Raw genomic sequence first — 16,764 nt, 5'->3', positions numbered from 1 at the left:
GGTGTGTTCCCCTGCACCGCTGGGCTTAAAATTCCCAGTACTTCAGTTGGCGCCCAACGTAGGGCGATTTCAGCGGTACCGGTCCAAGCCAGAGGTTCGTGAGGAGCTTCGTGTGGAAATTCTGGAGGAAGGCCGCCACTTCATCGACCCCTGCATGTCGACGTGGTCCGAAAGTCTTTTCTGCGAGGTTCTCCGTGTCCCGACGGCTACGAAGGACTGCTGCCCTGATTAATCGCCCTGTTTTGGACCCTTGACGATTTTGGTAGAGCGAAACAATCGAGAGAGTCTTCTGGTGAGGCCATCGATCATCGATATTCAGTTAAGTATAAGTGGAGCGTCTCCCGGTTTGTTTGGTATCCTTCGGGAACATTTCGATTTGGAGTTTGCAAACGCCAAAGCCAGAGGACTCGTGTATTCACGAGACTATCGTAATCGATAATCCTTTGAAGTTTGGAACTAGACTAGTGAGCAAAGATGCCTGGTGCTAGTGTATTTGGAAGATTGTTTTGTTTGAGTTGTGGAAGGGATTTCCAGTTAGAGGATTCATGTCCGGTTCCTCCAATTGGAACTCCAACTTATGAGCTTTATGTAAAACATGGCGTGGGCCCCATTGCATATAATGAAGTATGGATCCGATATACCAGAAAGGACGGTGTTTTAAAATGGCCCCAAAATGGTAGTTTCGATACAGATATCTTAGATAATTTGGAAGTGAAATTGTTTAAAAAGAAAGCCCGGCCGGCGAGGTTTGATTCTTTCCGCCTATGGCGAAAGGAAGCCAAACAGAAGGAAATTAAGCTAGCGAAAAGAAACAAGAGAGAAAGAGGTATGTCAGTGATGCAAGCAGCTGTGCAATTTAAAGATAATGAGGAGGAACAAATGAATGAGCAATTGCACAGACAGCGCGAACTAGGGATTGATAAATGTTACCCTGTTTTGTCACCCCTTGTGCAAGATGAGACAAAAGAGAAAGAAAAAGATTCCCTAATGTCCCATTTGTTAAGTTCGCCACCCCCGTATGCGCAAAATGCCACCGCACCTCCACAGCTTGTAAATGTGCAGCCTCCAGTAAATATGCCGCAAGCCTTCCCACAGCCGCCAGCTCCTCCTCAGCTGGCTCCTATCCCTGCAATGCAGCCCTCTCAAGGGCCGCCAGTTTTGCTACCTGTTGCCCCTGCGCTTCCTGCGACTTTGCCTAGCACGCCAGCGGCTTCCCCTGGCGCTCCTTCTTACACTACCCAGGTACCTGTATCTGAATCCGTTTTTCTTCCCTCTGTCTATCCCCCCGTTTTCGCCTCCACTTCTCCTTCAGCACGACAACGACTAGCTAATGTAGTTACTAGTTTAATGTCGCCTCTCTTTGGGTCATCTAGTGCGACTCCTGGCTTACAGCGTAAGCAATTGCGCAGTCAGCTGCCTGGTCCCGACGAGAAAGAGGTGTTAGATCATCTGGCGCGTAGGTGGATTGGTTTCCCTTCACTCTATGATGTGGAATCAGTTGTTAACGTTTTTCACCAATGGGATGCCCCAAAGCAGAGGTATGTCTTTGATAAGATGTGTGAATTCCTCTGTGAGGAATTGGAGGATAATGGTGCAAACCCAAACCCACAGGAATTGTGTCGAGTGCGATTTGATTTTGAAACAGGTATAATTGTGGGCCCCAATGTAGATAAAGCAGTTGCGACTTTACTGTCCCTCAGAAATGGGGATTGTCAGCAATCATTGTTCGAACAGGAATTCCCTGTGGGGAAGAAGGGAAAAGCGCGACAATACCCTATGAGAGAAGTCCCTCCGGTATGGAAAGAAGCCGTTGCGGCTAATGCCGCTCAAGGTATTGCTGCTGCTCCAGCACATTTTCAGCGTGTTTGGGTGCATGTCCCTTGGAAGCGTTCTGAGGTCTTAGCGCTTAAACAGACATTGCCTGACCCCCGTAAAAACCCTACAGGTTATTATAAGGAGTTATCACAAACTGCAGAATCATGTGTAATGAATCTGGCTGACATAGACATGTTATTTGGGAATGTTGTTCCACAGCCTTTATGGGGATCCATCCGTAATACGGATCATGCGGCAGAACTAGGGGGTACATGGGCTAATATTGTTGCTGCAGACGCTAGACAAGTTGGTGTCGCGAAACCTGATCCTTTGGTAGCAGAACTCCCTGGTCGAATTATTACCTACATGAAAACTATAATGCCTGCGATGCGCGTAAATTGGGATAAACTGTCCGCATGCAAGCAGAAAAAGGACGAGACAGTGTCTGATTTCTTCACCAGGTTTGAAGAAACGTTTATCGACCACAGTGGTCAAGACATGAGCACTGAAGGTGGCCAACGGTTATTTGTTGATAAATTTGTGCAGAATCTACTTCCCGAGTTGTGTAAAAAATTAAAAGACTCAGAAAGTTCCTGGGCTGTTTCCTCTTCAGCACAATTACTGGCTACTGCACAGTATTATGAAAATAGAGACAAAGATGATAAGGATAGAACAGATAAGAAAACGAAAGAACTGAAAACAAAGGTCCTCTTACAGCAGGCTTATCCGCCACGTGGAGGACAGAATAATTATAGGCAAACACAAGGTATCTATCAGCAACCCCAACAGTTTCAGAGTAATCAGCAAATGAATGGGTATTATCAACCACGAATCCCTGTAGGTCCCAACCAATGTTCATATTGCAAAGAGGAAGGTCATTTTAAATATAGTTGCCCTAAATTAATGCAGCGTAACAGTAATGCGTATGGCGCAAGAGGTAGAGGTGGTCAGCAAGCTCCTAGAGGCAGAGGGCGTGGAAATGTTCCCCAGAACGCGCGTCCTCTTCCGCCTCAAAATACCATAAATAGCTTTGATCAGCAAGCCAACGCGACTGGTAATACAGCTCAGTACTACAATAATGATTTATTATGCAGAAAATGACAATGTAGAAGATAATGATTACTAGGACAGCCGTAGACAGAGAGAGGGAGTTGTTTCAGTGCCAGTGGATCAGAGCGGACCTTATGTTAAAGTAACTACAGCAAATGTAACGGAGCCCTTTCTGCTGGATACTGGTGCAGCAAAGAGTTCAATCATGCATTCAAAACTCCCTGGCGCGCCTTTGTCTGGCGAAATGAATGTCTCAGTAGGTTTTTCTGGCGCCCCAGTTAGGAACCCGATTTCTAGTCCTATGTCACTGTCTGTTGGACCTTGTGAGCTAAAAGCACCCCTCATCTTAACGACAGGTTGTGGTGAAAATTTGCTAGGATTAGATTTGCTAAAAAGATTGCATGCGACGCTGTATTGTTCTCCCTCAGGAGTACAACTTACATTAGGTAAGAAAGTGATTTCCCCAATGTATTTGTCTAAGAATGCAATGCCACCTGAATTGTCATCCCTTCCGGATGTCCTTTGGGCTACTGGTCCCAATGATGTGGGTCTCCTGGAAATACCGTCATATGTGGTCACTTTAAAAGCCAATGTCAGATTGCCACGCATTCCCCAGTACAAGATCTCCAATGAAGGTCAGAAAGCTTTGTTAGCAATTGTCAGCGATTTGGTTAAAAAGGGTGTAATTGAAGAGACAAGAGACAACGTTTGCAATAGTCCTGTTTTACCTGTCTTAAAACGAACGGACCCTTCACAGCCACCTGTTTACAGATTTGTGATTGATCTTAGAGAGGTTAATAAGATTGTTGTGCCACAGTTTCCAGTTGTCCCTGATATAACTGCCTTGTTAACCATGATTCCAGCCTCCACTGCATGGTTCTCAGTGATCGATCTGAAGAATGCCTTCTTTAGCATCCCAATTGCAGAGGAGAGCAGAGACATTTTTGGCTTTAGTTTAGGAGGCCGAAGCTTCCGCTTTAAACGCGCTCCCCAGGGCTACTGTGAAAGTCCATCAATATACAGTCAGGCTTTAAAAGCGCAGCTTGATGCACTGGTTTTGCCCAGTGGCGCTATCCTTATTCAGTATGTTGACGATTTGCTAATCGCCGCGGATACTGAAAAGATTTGCAAAGAAGCTACATTGTCATTGTTGCGTCATTTGTCTGCCTTCCATCACAAAGTGTCTCTCTCAAAGCTGCAATATTGTCGACAAGAAGTGACCTACTTAGGTCATCTCTTATCGAAGGAGGGAAGGAAACTGACCCCAGAAAGAATTCAGGCCATTGCACAGTTGAGTGTGCCTAGAACACAGAAAGAAGTACGTGCTTTCTTGGGCATTACTTCATACTGTAGGCATTGGATTCCCAATTTTTCCTTGCTGGCAAAACCTTTGTTAGCATTAACATGCAAAGACACACCGAATCCTATCCCATGGTCTGAAGAGTGTCAGAAAAGTTTTTGGTAATTGCGCAATGCATTATGTTCAGCTCCTGTGTTGGGTACCCCTGAATACAGCAAGCCTTTTACATTGTATGTTCACGAAAAGAACGGTTGCGCATTATCAGTGTTAACACAGCCTTTTGGCAACAGACCGCGTCCATGCGCATATTTTTCGTCAACCTTGGATCCAGTAGCTAGGACATTGCCAAGTTGTCTGAGAGCTACAGCTGCCGCAGCTATGTCTATTCGACAGTCTGCTGGCCTAGTAATGGATAATACATTGATTGTTATGGTTCCACATGCTGTGGACACATTGTTAAACAGGACCAAGACGCAACACTTAACTAGTGCGCGATTATCTGGATATGAGCTGACACTGTTAGCAAATCATATACACATAAAGAGATGCAACACGTTGAATCCAGCTACATTGTTACCAATCCCAGCAGACCTAGATGAGATTGAGCAACATGATTGTCTGTTCAGAACAGAAGAAGAGACGAAAGGGAGAGTAGATCTTAAAGATACTCCCCTGACTGAGTGTGATGGTACTTTATGGGTGGATGGTTTGTGTTTCAAGCTTCCAAATGGTGATACGACTGCTGCATATGCTATCACGACTTTGCACACGATTGTGGAAACTGCACGTGTGCCACAAAATTTGGCTCAAGCAGCTGAATTGATGTTCCCTTACGAGAGCATGCGTGTTGTCTGAAGGAATGAAAGTGAACATATATACGGATAGCCAGAACGCCTTTGGCGTGGCGCACAGTTTTGGGTGATTGTGGAAAGAACGTGGGTTCCTGACTTCGCATGGAGCTAAGATTCAGAATGGCAAGTTGGTGAATGATCTTCTTGAGTCACTGACCCTACCGTTGCAAGCTGCGATTATGAAATGCAGTGCGCACAAGAAAATCACTGATGATGTTGGTCGTGGTAATGCGTTTGCTGATGAAGTCGCGAAAGAAACAGCAAAAGATGTGAAGACTCGAATGTATGTTGCAGGCCCTGCAAGATGGGTTAGTGATGTTGGAATGTGTGAAAACACAATAGAGAGTGTAAAGTCTCTTCAAGCTGAAGCCACAGAGAAAGAGTTGAGCAAGTGGAGAGAAAGTACGGGTAAGTTGGATGAGAATGGTTGTTGGGTCGATTTGTCAGAACATAGGCGATGGTTGTTACCTGATGCATATGTGCTTCCAGTGGTTACTATGGCACATGGAATGGCACATATCAGTATGAAAGGAATCTGTAAGTTGTTTGCTCCAGTATGGCAGAATGCTGGAATTCCCAAGTGTGCAGAGAATGTGGTCAAGAATTGTATGGTATGCTTGAAGTACAACCCTGGTAGGGGAACCCCAACTCCAGCTGGTCATTTTGCGCCTCCATCACATCCATTTGAAGTTTTGCAGCTAGATTTTATCCACATGGAAAGGTGCAACAACCTGAAATATGTATTGGTGGTTGTCTGCGCTTTTTCAAAATGGATAGAGGCCTATCCCCTAAAAGACAACACTGCTCTATCCACAGCCAAAGCCCTTGTGAAGGAATTTTTCCCTAGGTTTGGAATGCCAAGAATGGTGTGGAGTGATAATGGGAGTGAATTTGTGGGTCAAGTGATGAAGAATGTGTGTGAGGGATTAGGGATCAAGCAGAAGTTCCACGCTGCAAATCACCCCCAATCAGCTGGATTAGTAGAGCGCTACAATGGCGCTCTAAATCTCAAGCTGGCCAAAATCCAGGCGAGCTCCGGTCTTAAATGGCCTGACGCTCTGCCTCTAGCACTCCTGTCCACCAGAATGACCGTACACTCACGAGTGGGACTTAGCCCATACGAGGTGGTTTTTGGCTGCCCGGCCAATGTATGGGGTGTGCCAAGCCCGACGAAATTCAGCGAAATCGAACATCCAGTACTGCTTGATTACTTGTATGAATTGACGGCTAAATTGCGTGTTTTACACCGACAGGTGCACGATACTCTTCCCCAGGCCTCTGAAGCTCCAGGACACCCTGTCGACCCTGGCACGTGGGTTTTGGTGAAAAATTTCCAGCGCAAAAGCAACGATGAGCCTCGTTGGATCGGCCCTCATCTCGTACTTCTGTCTACAAGATCAGCTGTTCGAGTAAAGGGGAAGAAGAACCGGATCCACGGCGCCCACGTCAAAAGGATACCTTAGCCTCTGCCGTATGACCAGTGGGTCCAGGAGGGTATCGCTGACTCTGAAACAGACACTGTACCTCGTTTTGTGCCGTTCAGTGATGCACGCATAAAAGGCACAACTTCAGCACAACAGAGTGACGATATTTTGCAAGAAGCTGTGCCACCGTCAATTCGATTGGACACCACAGAGCCTGAACTCTTGTTTCAAGATCAGACAGTACCTGGCCGTTTTCATTATAATCTAAGACCAAGGCCTATGGACAAATAAATATTCTTTTTTCTTACCCTTTTATTTTTTGATACCATAGCTCTCCCATCTGAAGGACTTTCTTGATTTTTGTTTTTCGAACCACCATCCGGGTTCAGCCGCAGGGTCGCGGTGCCAAGACTTTGGGGTATAGGCCGAAGACGTTAGGTCAACGGTTCTGGTTGGTCTAGGGCGTTCCCTGGACTGACAGGCGTACTCCTTAGCAGAAGATACTCACCCGCCGCGAGCGGCACGATTAGAGGATGGAGTTTTTCAAGATGGAGAGACTCGCTGAGGAAATGAACTTTAAAGCAAGAATGTGTAAAATAATGAGGAGCAAACGTTTTGTATTATTATGTCTGTTTATATTATGTGGTATGGTAGTGTTTACTGTAGGATTTGTATTCTTCTCCTCTCAAGAGCCCATTGCACCCACTGTACAGCCTATACCTCCTCCTACTGTCTCCTCACACTCTTTTCACCCTCTGCCTGAACACGAACAAGCTAGACGATCAGAGTTTGTAAACAACTCGTTTATTCAGCTCCTGCACCAGCACCAACTAGTCATGAATACAACCAATTGCTGGGTGTGTGGTTTAATGCCACATACCATTAATAAGGGTATTCCTTATCTAGTGCTGCCGTTTAGTTACAATGGATCGTCGTGGGCATTCCAGACCATGTTTCTCTTTGCTCTAGATGCGTACTCCCCGCAAAAACCGCGTTCCATCAGACCTAGCACAAATAATAAAGCTTTAATGAAAGGAGTTGCCGATATGAGCAGAGATATCGACGCATACTCATCTATTCCTAAGGAGGAATTGAGAGCTTATGTAGGGTGGAACGCGACGGGGTATAGTATTAGTCTGGGAGAAAGACAGCGAAAAATGTCATCCCCAATCTGGGTCGTACCCCACATAGGTCGGTTCTGTTTACAAGGTAATGGTCAGAATCCAAGAGCTCAGCTGGGGAGATGTGACTGTACTGAAACGTACACCTTTCCGTCACAGTTTTCCCCTGCGTTTTTGGCTGCCAAGGGTACATATTTTATCTGCAATGACCGAGCATATACATGGTTGCCCCCTGATTTTTCGGGCACATGCTATATTGCAAATCTGCTACCGCCAACATTTACTGCTGCCTCTGACTATCACAAGACCAGAGTTGTTAGAGGCGTGATTAGTAAGGAGGATACTGCCGGTCAGGAAGCGGGAGACTTCTTTTTGGGTTTCCTGCCGTTTTGGGGACCTATGGTCAATAGTAGAAACCTGAGACAACTGACTCGTGTGGTTGAATCCACCGTTAATGTTACGGCTGGTGCCCTTGGTAATTTGACAGCTGAGCCCCAAGCGGATCGCCTCATGACTTTGCAGAACAGCATGGTTCTAGACGTTATACTTGCAGACCGCGGTGGGGTATGTAAGGTTATCCAATCTAGTTGTTGCATTTTCATACCAGACAACGCTCCAACAGTTTATCAAGCCATCTCCAAACTGCATAAAATATCTGAATCCATACACGTGGATAAAGGAGATTGGTCACTGGTGGGGTGGTTCTGGGAACTGATATCTGCCTGGGGTTGGAAAGTTCTGATGGTCATTGGAATGATCTTAGCCATCCTTTTCCTGTTCTGTCTGTGCATACAGTGTGCTCCTGCGATATGTGGCCTCTGTGCTACATTATGTGTAAGGAAACCTGTATCGAGGGACGAGTTAAGTAATAGGATGATGCTACAGCAACATCTCCATGACTTCGTGAATATTGACCTACACTCGGATTGAAATAAGTATAGTTATTGCCTATGTAAGGGCAAAAGGAGGGTCTGTCGTACTTTAGAATTTGGTACCACGTAGGAGGCAGGGCCCTACCCCTGTCTATCTCGGTATTAGCGAACCGCGAATGGTCAATGCGGTATGTACAAGTGCTTTGTGTAACGTTCTAGCTATGAATGCACTGTGTATACGTTATTATACATCACTACGTGGGTTCCATCTTGGAGCGGTGGCCATCTTATGGTTGCCCTCACATAGGCTACATATCATGAAGCAAATACGGGCCTTTTAGAGCACATGTGCCTTCCTTTGACTTCTCTGTGACCTGGGCAGCTTGGCTCCGCTGCCCCAGGTCAGTCCGGTCTCACGAGCTCCCCGTCCTCTGGCCACCTGTGATTAGCATCAGGGCTTGACACACCATAAAGCCTTTTCATCCTACACGAGCCTCCAGCTAATCTCTTTCACACCTGACTCTTCCTGCTTTATGGCTTGTTTTCCAAACAGGAGATGCTCATGTTTATTGGGGCCTATCGATATCTGATGTGGGATCTGAGCCTTGCTGGGTAAATAATTGTGGGCTGGCTTAACTGGAATGTGGGATGGTCATCATGACTCTGCCTTTTCGTTTGTAATGTATACCTATGAATGACCATGCCATAAAACAAGGAATGTGTGCCTGAAGCATGATATTTTGTATTTAAGGAGAAGCTAGTTTCTGTAACTTTTAGCAGTCTCCTGAGAACATACACGCTGTTGTACTTCTAGGATACCTGTAATTGGTCTGCAGCCAATAAACTGACAGGGGTGTGGAAATTTTAAAATAATCTACTTGTCCATGGGACAAAATGCAACATAAACCTACATGTCCTGTAAGGCAATCAACTTGTCCCACCTATTCACAAATCAATTACGTGGGATGACACACAGCCATTAGTGGATTTTTTTCATAAAACTGACCAGTGGTTAATCAGTGATTTTCAAAAATGTTGTTGGCAAACTTGACTTTATTGCTGAGAAAAGCGATATTCTCCTGAAGTGCTGAAACATAACAATAAATGATCTTCAATAAATCAATCAAATGACACTTGTTAAAGCGCACAGCTGTTTCGAAGGCAGCAACCCAGCACTCTAGCAGACCGTAAAGGCATGCCAAAGTAACTCGAAACTAAACGGAGTCAAACAGCAAGTTTTAAGTTGCCTTTTTTAGGCTGACGAGTCAATTAACATTAACTGAAAAATTAATTTTGCCTTGTGTACAGTAAAGCGGTTGCCGCCACAGCGAGACTTGAGAATTTTTGTAGGCCTCTGAAGATGACTATTGTTGGATATACGCACCCACTTTTGAGTATACAGGGACTGTCTATTCAGCAGATATGTGGGGCCTCACCATGATAAGCGCTGGAAGCCATCGTTAAATGGTGCCTCAACACTCTCCTGATTAGTCATGCCGCTGCACTTTGAATTAGCTTAAGTCAAATATGCAGGAAGACCAAGGTAGAGACTGTTAAAGTAAACGTGGGACATAATTAAAGAATACATTGTTTTCCCAGTCTCTTCAGGAACCAGACCAAGAAACGTCTTTATAATTTTCAGACAGGCAAAATATGTTTAATTTGTGACGTAAAAGAGAGGGTTGAGTCAAATATGATGCACACATTTCTAGCAGGTTTGTGGTATGATTAGGACAGGTTTGGCAGGCCAACAGACAAAAGGTGGCAGGAGCCATTTTGGTAAAAACCAAATCTTTTGTTTTGTCAGAATTTTGTTTAAACAATTTGCATCCATTCGAGTTGCGACTGCTCTAAGACATTGTTTGAAATTGTGAAAAGCTGCCTCTGTATTATCTTGGAAGGATCTTGAATAGCTGACTTTAGGTATGGTAGTTTGGATATACTGGTCCAAAAACAAGCTGCAGCTTATTTGCATATCGATCCATGTTGGGTGTATGTGGAAGTACATGCTGCCAAAATATTGAGAACCAAAATATAGAATCTGGAGTTAAGAATAGTAAATTTTTACTTAACAATTACCTTCTCAAAATTTTGGCCCTCAATATTTTGTATATATTATTCTGGTAGCACGATATTCTGAAGGCAAAATTTAGGTAGAGTACCTCAGGGTTGCAGTAAAAAAGAAATAGATGAGAAATTCTGTGCAGTTGAGGAGGTGTTGTCTGTCACGAGATGTCTGGCCTGCTTCCAGCCTAATTGGTTCTTTCCTTTCATCTTGCCAAACTGACATACTCACTGCACATACACACAACCCAAATAAAATGACACACCCTCCCGGGACGAAAAAACAGACTCACTGCACACTCAAATGCCATGGCACAGACACAAAGCTACGCTATAGATGCATAGACTCATACATCACTTAATGGACAAACACACAAACACATGCAGGACCACACCCCTAGAAACTTGCCCCCGTGCAGACATAAACACACCCACTATAGATAGACCCAAGCGCTCTCTATAAACAAACTGTACCTAACAGGAACGGTTTGCATAACATGTGCCCTAATTTGGCACTGACTGGAGCAGAGATACTGCCCGCAAAGATATCCACGGATTTCCAAAAAAAGGCTGGAAGAAGCCACTCATTTTCTCTTCTAAGGTAGGACATTCTACAGATGTATAAAAAATACAAATGTATGTTGCAGAAGGGAAATAATTTGTAGGAAGTTTAGGATTAGGTGGCAATGATGTCCAGCATAGGTCCATGAGGGCAGGTCAGACTCAATGGCCAGACTTTCAAAATGACCACAGATGGCAAAGTATTTTTGAGAATTAAATTGAACCTATTCCTACATTGGTTAATTGTAGATTATATTCATTCCTAATATTATGCATTGGTTCCTCAGACAGACAGCCTCACATTCTTTACTTGTTTTCTTTTCAAAACATGCCCAGTAGGCTAGGTCGTCCATTTCAGGTGTTTCGCTGCAGTTCTCGTTTCTCAAAAGGGTTAATTTCTGATATGCATTTCTTTACATGTCTTTGTTATTCATTTACTCACAATAAAATGTCACTTGAGGTGTCCAACATTTGGCAGCAGAATGTCACTCGTTTTAAGTACACTGTAACCACGGAAATGTCACCCATAAGCAATGAAAAATCGGCAGCTATGAGTATCACATCACACAAAAGGCCTTCAAAATGCTGGGCTAAGTGTGTAGCTAAACGAGCCAAAGCTAAAAGAGCCAAAAGCATAAGTCTTCCTTTTTACACATAAACTAAGACCACACTAAATAAAAAATACCCTGAAATGCCTAAGCACACTGACAACTTGTCAGCACCTCTCCCAAACAAAAGCTCACCTATCAGAACCTGAATAACAAGGTCTTTGCCCTCCGAGCAGCAAATCGGGGTCTCTTGGAACTTGATGCACCAGCCAACTCCTCTGCTCTCTTTAGCACAATTACAGCCGACTGCTCCAACCCCTGCAAAGCTGCCATGGTCAGATCCGGAGAAAATCTGAGCCAAATGGGACCCCGCACGCCAGATGAGACAGTCCTTTCCAGTGTTACACATGCAGGAATGCTTCCTTGCGCACCAGCAAATAAGGCTTGTAAATGCAAACTCACTATCCTGCATGAGCAATCTCCACCACACTTTCGATTTCTTTGAACAGACGCACCACAGGAGAAAGTGAAAACGGACAACAAAACAGACGGAGGAAAGGAGTTACAGCCGTGCCTCAGCAGATTTTATATTGCGTCTTATTATAACCTAAAAGGCAAGAAAAAATAACGTTACAATTGAGTTCCTTCGTGTATTATTGTGGCAGTTAGTGAGAAAAAAACATATACTGGCAGAGTCTACGGCCGCTCTCTAAGACCTCGCTCCTTGCTCATCCCAGTTTCATTCTCTTTCTGCTGCCTCTATCTCCTACTTCATAGGCTTGCGGAGCAAAAGTGTCCAGTTATCAGCACTAGCCACACAGGCATTAGCTGCTAGTAAAACACAAAAACGTGTTTTTAAAATCCTAGCCTGCAAGGAAAATAAATTGCAAGTTCTGTATTCGGCATCCCGTGCCATCACGAATACTATGGCATTAGTAAATGGAGCGAGAGAGACTTGTAGAGCTCTCATAGGCAGACAATTGTTCTTGTGCGCACAAGAGCTATGCATGCGTGCAGAAGCTACTACCAGTAGCGAAGAGAAGTGCATCTGAGAGAACACTACCGGCCACTCACCGAGCCGATAGCTGTAGGGGCGGGGCCAAGTAGGGAGGTCTCCATTTACTTTGATTTAATGTCTAGTTGTCCATCGGACAAAATAGACATTAAATCTTCTTGCCCCTGACAGAAATCAACATGTCTCGGGCGTCGGGCGATATGAATTCCCCTCCCCTGAACTGATCTTTGACTTCACCCAGAAGACTCTGTGTTTCTGTAGGTCTGAAACAGGAAGAACCCGAAGTCATAGTGTGTGTTCCCCTGCACCGCTGGGCTTAAAATTTCCAGTACTTCACTTGCGTCATGCTTGCACCATGGAACGTGGTAAATGCGCGTCACAAATCTGCAAATCATATTTATGAAGCCACGCAAAGCCACTTTGCATGGCTTTGAATGGTTTCATAAATATGGAGTAAATCAACACAGCGCAAATTGCTGCTTTGACTTACTCTGCACAAGGGAGGCGTTGCAGTGGGTGTTCCCACTCAACTCTCACGTTTTTTATGCATTCCCAGATTTACAAGGACTTGTAAACCTGGGACTGATTCAAAATCCGACGCCTCCCCAAGGGAGGCACAACAAGGAGAAACATCTTTATTTCTCCCTGTTTTCCTCTTTCTATATGTGGAGCACTCATACAAAGAGGAAAAAGCCTCTCAGGTTTGCTTTTGTGCACAAAAACAACGCTGCATGCAATGGAGGCACCCTTGCACCCTGGTGCAAGGGTGCCTGCGTTGGCGCTAGGCTGACAAAACGGCACCAGCACACTTGGAAAGGGCAGGAATGCACCGTCTTGGATAAAGACGGTGCATTTCTGCCCTTTCCCTGTGACCCAGGGCAGCACAGCAAAGTAACTTGATGCGTTGCACCACCATTCCCGTAGATATGTCCCTAAGTTCTCAAACTTCACGGTGTCTCTTTGCTTCAAGCAGCAAGCACTTTTAACATGTGCTGCCTGCTTTTGGGCCGCTGCAATTACGCAGCAATGGAGGGCAACATTATGTTGCAGTGTTGACTAAATTATGCAGCAAAGAAAGACTGCAGCTTAATGTGGTACATTTTCTGATACTTTGTTATTTTGAAATTTTTACACATACTAACAGTCTCTGTAAAGCTTTCGCCTCATTAATAGCAGCCCTGAGAACGTGACCAGTCAACCTTTGTAAAGGGCCCGGCACTTCACAGCAACACAAGTCACGTTGTTTTGATCCATTTGAGATGCAAACACATTTTTAGGTAAAACCATCAGCTTATGAAGCAGATGGTGCTTTATGTGGCAAACACGGCAGAGTTATAATTATGTGGAAAACATTTGCAAACTAGGATATTTTGCCATTCATGTTTGAACTTCTCTCATGCAGTCTCTGGTGGGTGGTATTCCTATACACCTACAGTGCTCATGGAGAGACAAAGGAGGAAGGTGCCTAATAGTGATTGCAGAGGATAGTAGCCTGTAGGGGAGAAAATAACTGATTGAAATAATCTGAGGGCCACTACCTATTTTTGACTCTACCAATGTTTGAGTCTCATAATTCAGAATTGATGCATTTGCAATTCGGATAGCTATCTAACTTGAGTGGTAATTACACAAACTACTCATAAATTAGTTGTATCTCATTCAACTGATACTGCTAAAAGCATCTGCAAAACCAACAGGTCTGGGTTGTTTTAGAGTGGTAGGTCTAGATACAATAACTGGAAACTAAGAGGCATCTAATGCTGGCTTAATGACATGTTACGTGAAGCATGTAAAAACACATGAATACAATTTTGCATTGACCGTGGGGCACAGAATGATGTCATCAACAGTGCTCCCCAACACGTGGGGCTTCCTGTCATCGAATCTAAAGCCAAATGTTATGTTCAGAAATGGTTAGAAAAAGGAAGGAGAAGTGCTAATGAAAGAAACTGCATGACTCGGAAAGAAATGGCTTATGATTCCATCTATATGCGTATTTGGGACATTCTGTGATTGAATACGTATCCCACATTGTAAATGTATTTTAATGTCAATAACTCATCTATTAAACCTCAAATAAACGTGTATCTATTGGTTGCATTAAATAACATCATAAGCTGTAACTCGTCAGTGAAATGCCAAACATACTAAAAATTGGGATGTTTTGCTCTTTTTTTTAGCTACACCTCTGACTCCGCCCACTGACCCAATCCTCGGAATATTCCCGCCCCCTGATGCCACGCCCACAGTTCCCCTACTGTTTTTTTCCCCACTTCGACCACTGGCCAGACTATTGGATTTCTATCTGCATAACCACTACTAATCCTCGAAAATACAGAAAAAACACTCTGAGCAAATCCTGGACGTCTGGTGGCATTCACCCTTACTGCAGAAGCCTCTTCTTTTTCAAGTCAAAACTTTCCATTCCTGCCTTTCAACGCCCCTCTTAATTGTGCGGATGAAAGAAAGGGATACAACAGCAGGGTAAGAATAGTACTGAAGAAAAGGATAATATACAACAGTAATATGCCCCTTTCCGCTTTTACTTTTTATAAGCGCAACGGGGAGTTGTGTTGTCTAAAACTTCGCGGGGGAGTAGTAGTAATGGTAAATAAGTTATTTTACTTGCCTGTATGTGAAACAGCACTCCCTCATCTCCTCTCCAAACTGTGTGCGAGTCCTAGGTTACATGAACACAGTAAAAAGACTATCGTACCCATGAAATAAGATGAGACTACATGAAGTGGACGGACGAGCACCAGACTATTCTTTTCTTTTACAGAATTTTTTTTTTTTTTTAAATAAAAGTACGTAATCGATTGCACTGTCCCGGTAACTTACCTGTGTTGTAAAATATTTGGGGTCTCAGCGAAATTCCGTTTCCCCTTGCTTTTCAGCTGTCTTCGGAGCAGTGCCCTATTGGGTAGCTCGAACGGCTCTTCCGGAGGTCCGCCCAATCAGGGAGAGCAAGCCTCAGCCCTTTCTCTGATTCAGGCAGAAGCAGCTGCACGCCGAGCCGAGATAATCCTGCTATAGAAATACGTCGTGGGCAGTGCTGTTCGAGTTCCTCTGCCAGGCTATCCGTTGTACCTGATGTTTATTTATTTCTTTATTTAATGCATTTTTGATTTAAAAAAGTAAAGATATTTTGGTGGGTATAATGCCATGGCAGGAGAGAGATTAATTAATATTTTCTCTCCCTAATTTTTCCAGTGTATTTTTTCCTACACTTACACGTGTTTTGATTGATTGTGTTTTCTGCCCAGCTTGTGGTGGGATAACGTGGGCAAACCCCTAGATCGTGATCCTGCTATATTTATAATGCATAGTACCATAACTTCACAGCAGTGCTGCTGTAATTATATCACAGTACTGCCATCCCCCAGCTGAGCTCCCGTACCTATGACTTTTAACCAAAGATGCTAATGGCTAATGTCACACATTAGACACGTCTTAATATAGCTGCAATATTATAATGGCACAGTACCTGTACTTCTCAGTGGTGCTGCTCTACCTATATTGCAGACAGTACATGGCCTTCTCAATAGTGCGGTTATACATATAATTGCACAATTCTTGCACCTCTTCTGTGCAGTTCTGCCTTACTAAGAATAGCACAGTACTGTCACTTGTCAGCAGTGATGTATGTGCAAGTGTACAGAAGCATTCCTCGGTGGTGCCTCTATGTATCCAATGGCACGCTATGTGGCACTTCTCAGCCTCAGTGCCAGTGCTTCCCAATCACAGATGAGTTGCTATACTTACTGACACAAACACTCTACATACACTTCTCTTTAGGAAGTGGACTCGGTGAAGACACACTTGTTCTCACCACTTCAAACACTGGTTGTAAATCTCTCAAACCTCGCTGCCTCATATCTCCACGCCCAAACTGCTATGGCCAGATCACAACACCACCAACAGATCGCTAATGGAAACACAATAGCTGTTGTCATGGCAAGGACAGAATGCGTTGCCCACCAACCTGCAGCAAAACAACAAGCAAGTGGAATGACTGAAGCACGCAAGTCCCCGAATGCTTCGGGACTGAACTCCTCCTGTGAAGAGCGCTGGAGGCAGGGGTGTGATAACGGACCTCTGCCATGCGTTTAATCACCTCCCTCGAGATCGCATAAGCCGATA

At 44.4% G+C, this 16,764-nt stretch overlaps 1 protein-coding gene across 2 annotated transcripts in view; it reads right to left on the bottom strand.

Annotated features, from left to right (window-relative positions):
* Positions 1 to 15,566, bottom strand: part of LOC146835003 (spermatogenesis-associated protein 6-like) — a 352,234-nt gene extending 336,668 nt beyond the window's left edge. Inside the window, exon 1 of one of the 2 annotated variants that reach the window (XM_085602664.1) lies at positions 15,463 to 15,566. The gene's annotated coding sequence lies outside the window, so the exon portion shown is untranslated. Of the gene's footprint in view, positions 1 to 15,250; positions 15,350 to 15,462 lie in introns of those variants that run through there. The other variant, XM_085602665.1, reaches the window with a different exon arrangement.
* Between the last annotated feature and the right edge of the window lie 1,198 nt (positions 15,567 to 16,764).

The sequence above is a fragment of the Triturus cristatus genome, chromosome 4_2 (genome assembly GCF_964204655.1).
Source record: "Triturus cristatus chromosome 4_2, aTriCri1.1, whole genome shotgun sequence".
In the NCBI taxonomy this organism is placed as follows: domain Eukaryota; kingdom Metazoa; phylum Chordata; class Amphibia; order Caudata; family Salamandridae; genus Triturus; species Triturus cristatus.
This window is presented reverse-complemented; position numbering and strand designations above follow the sequence as displayed.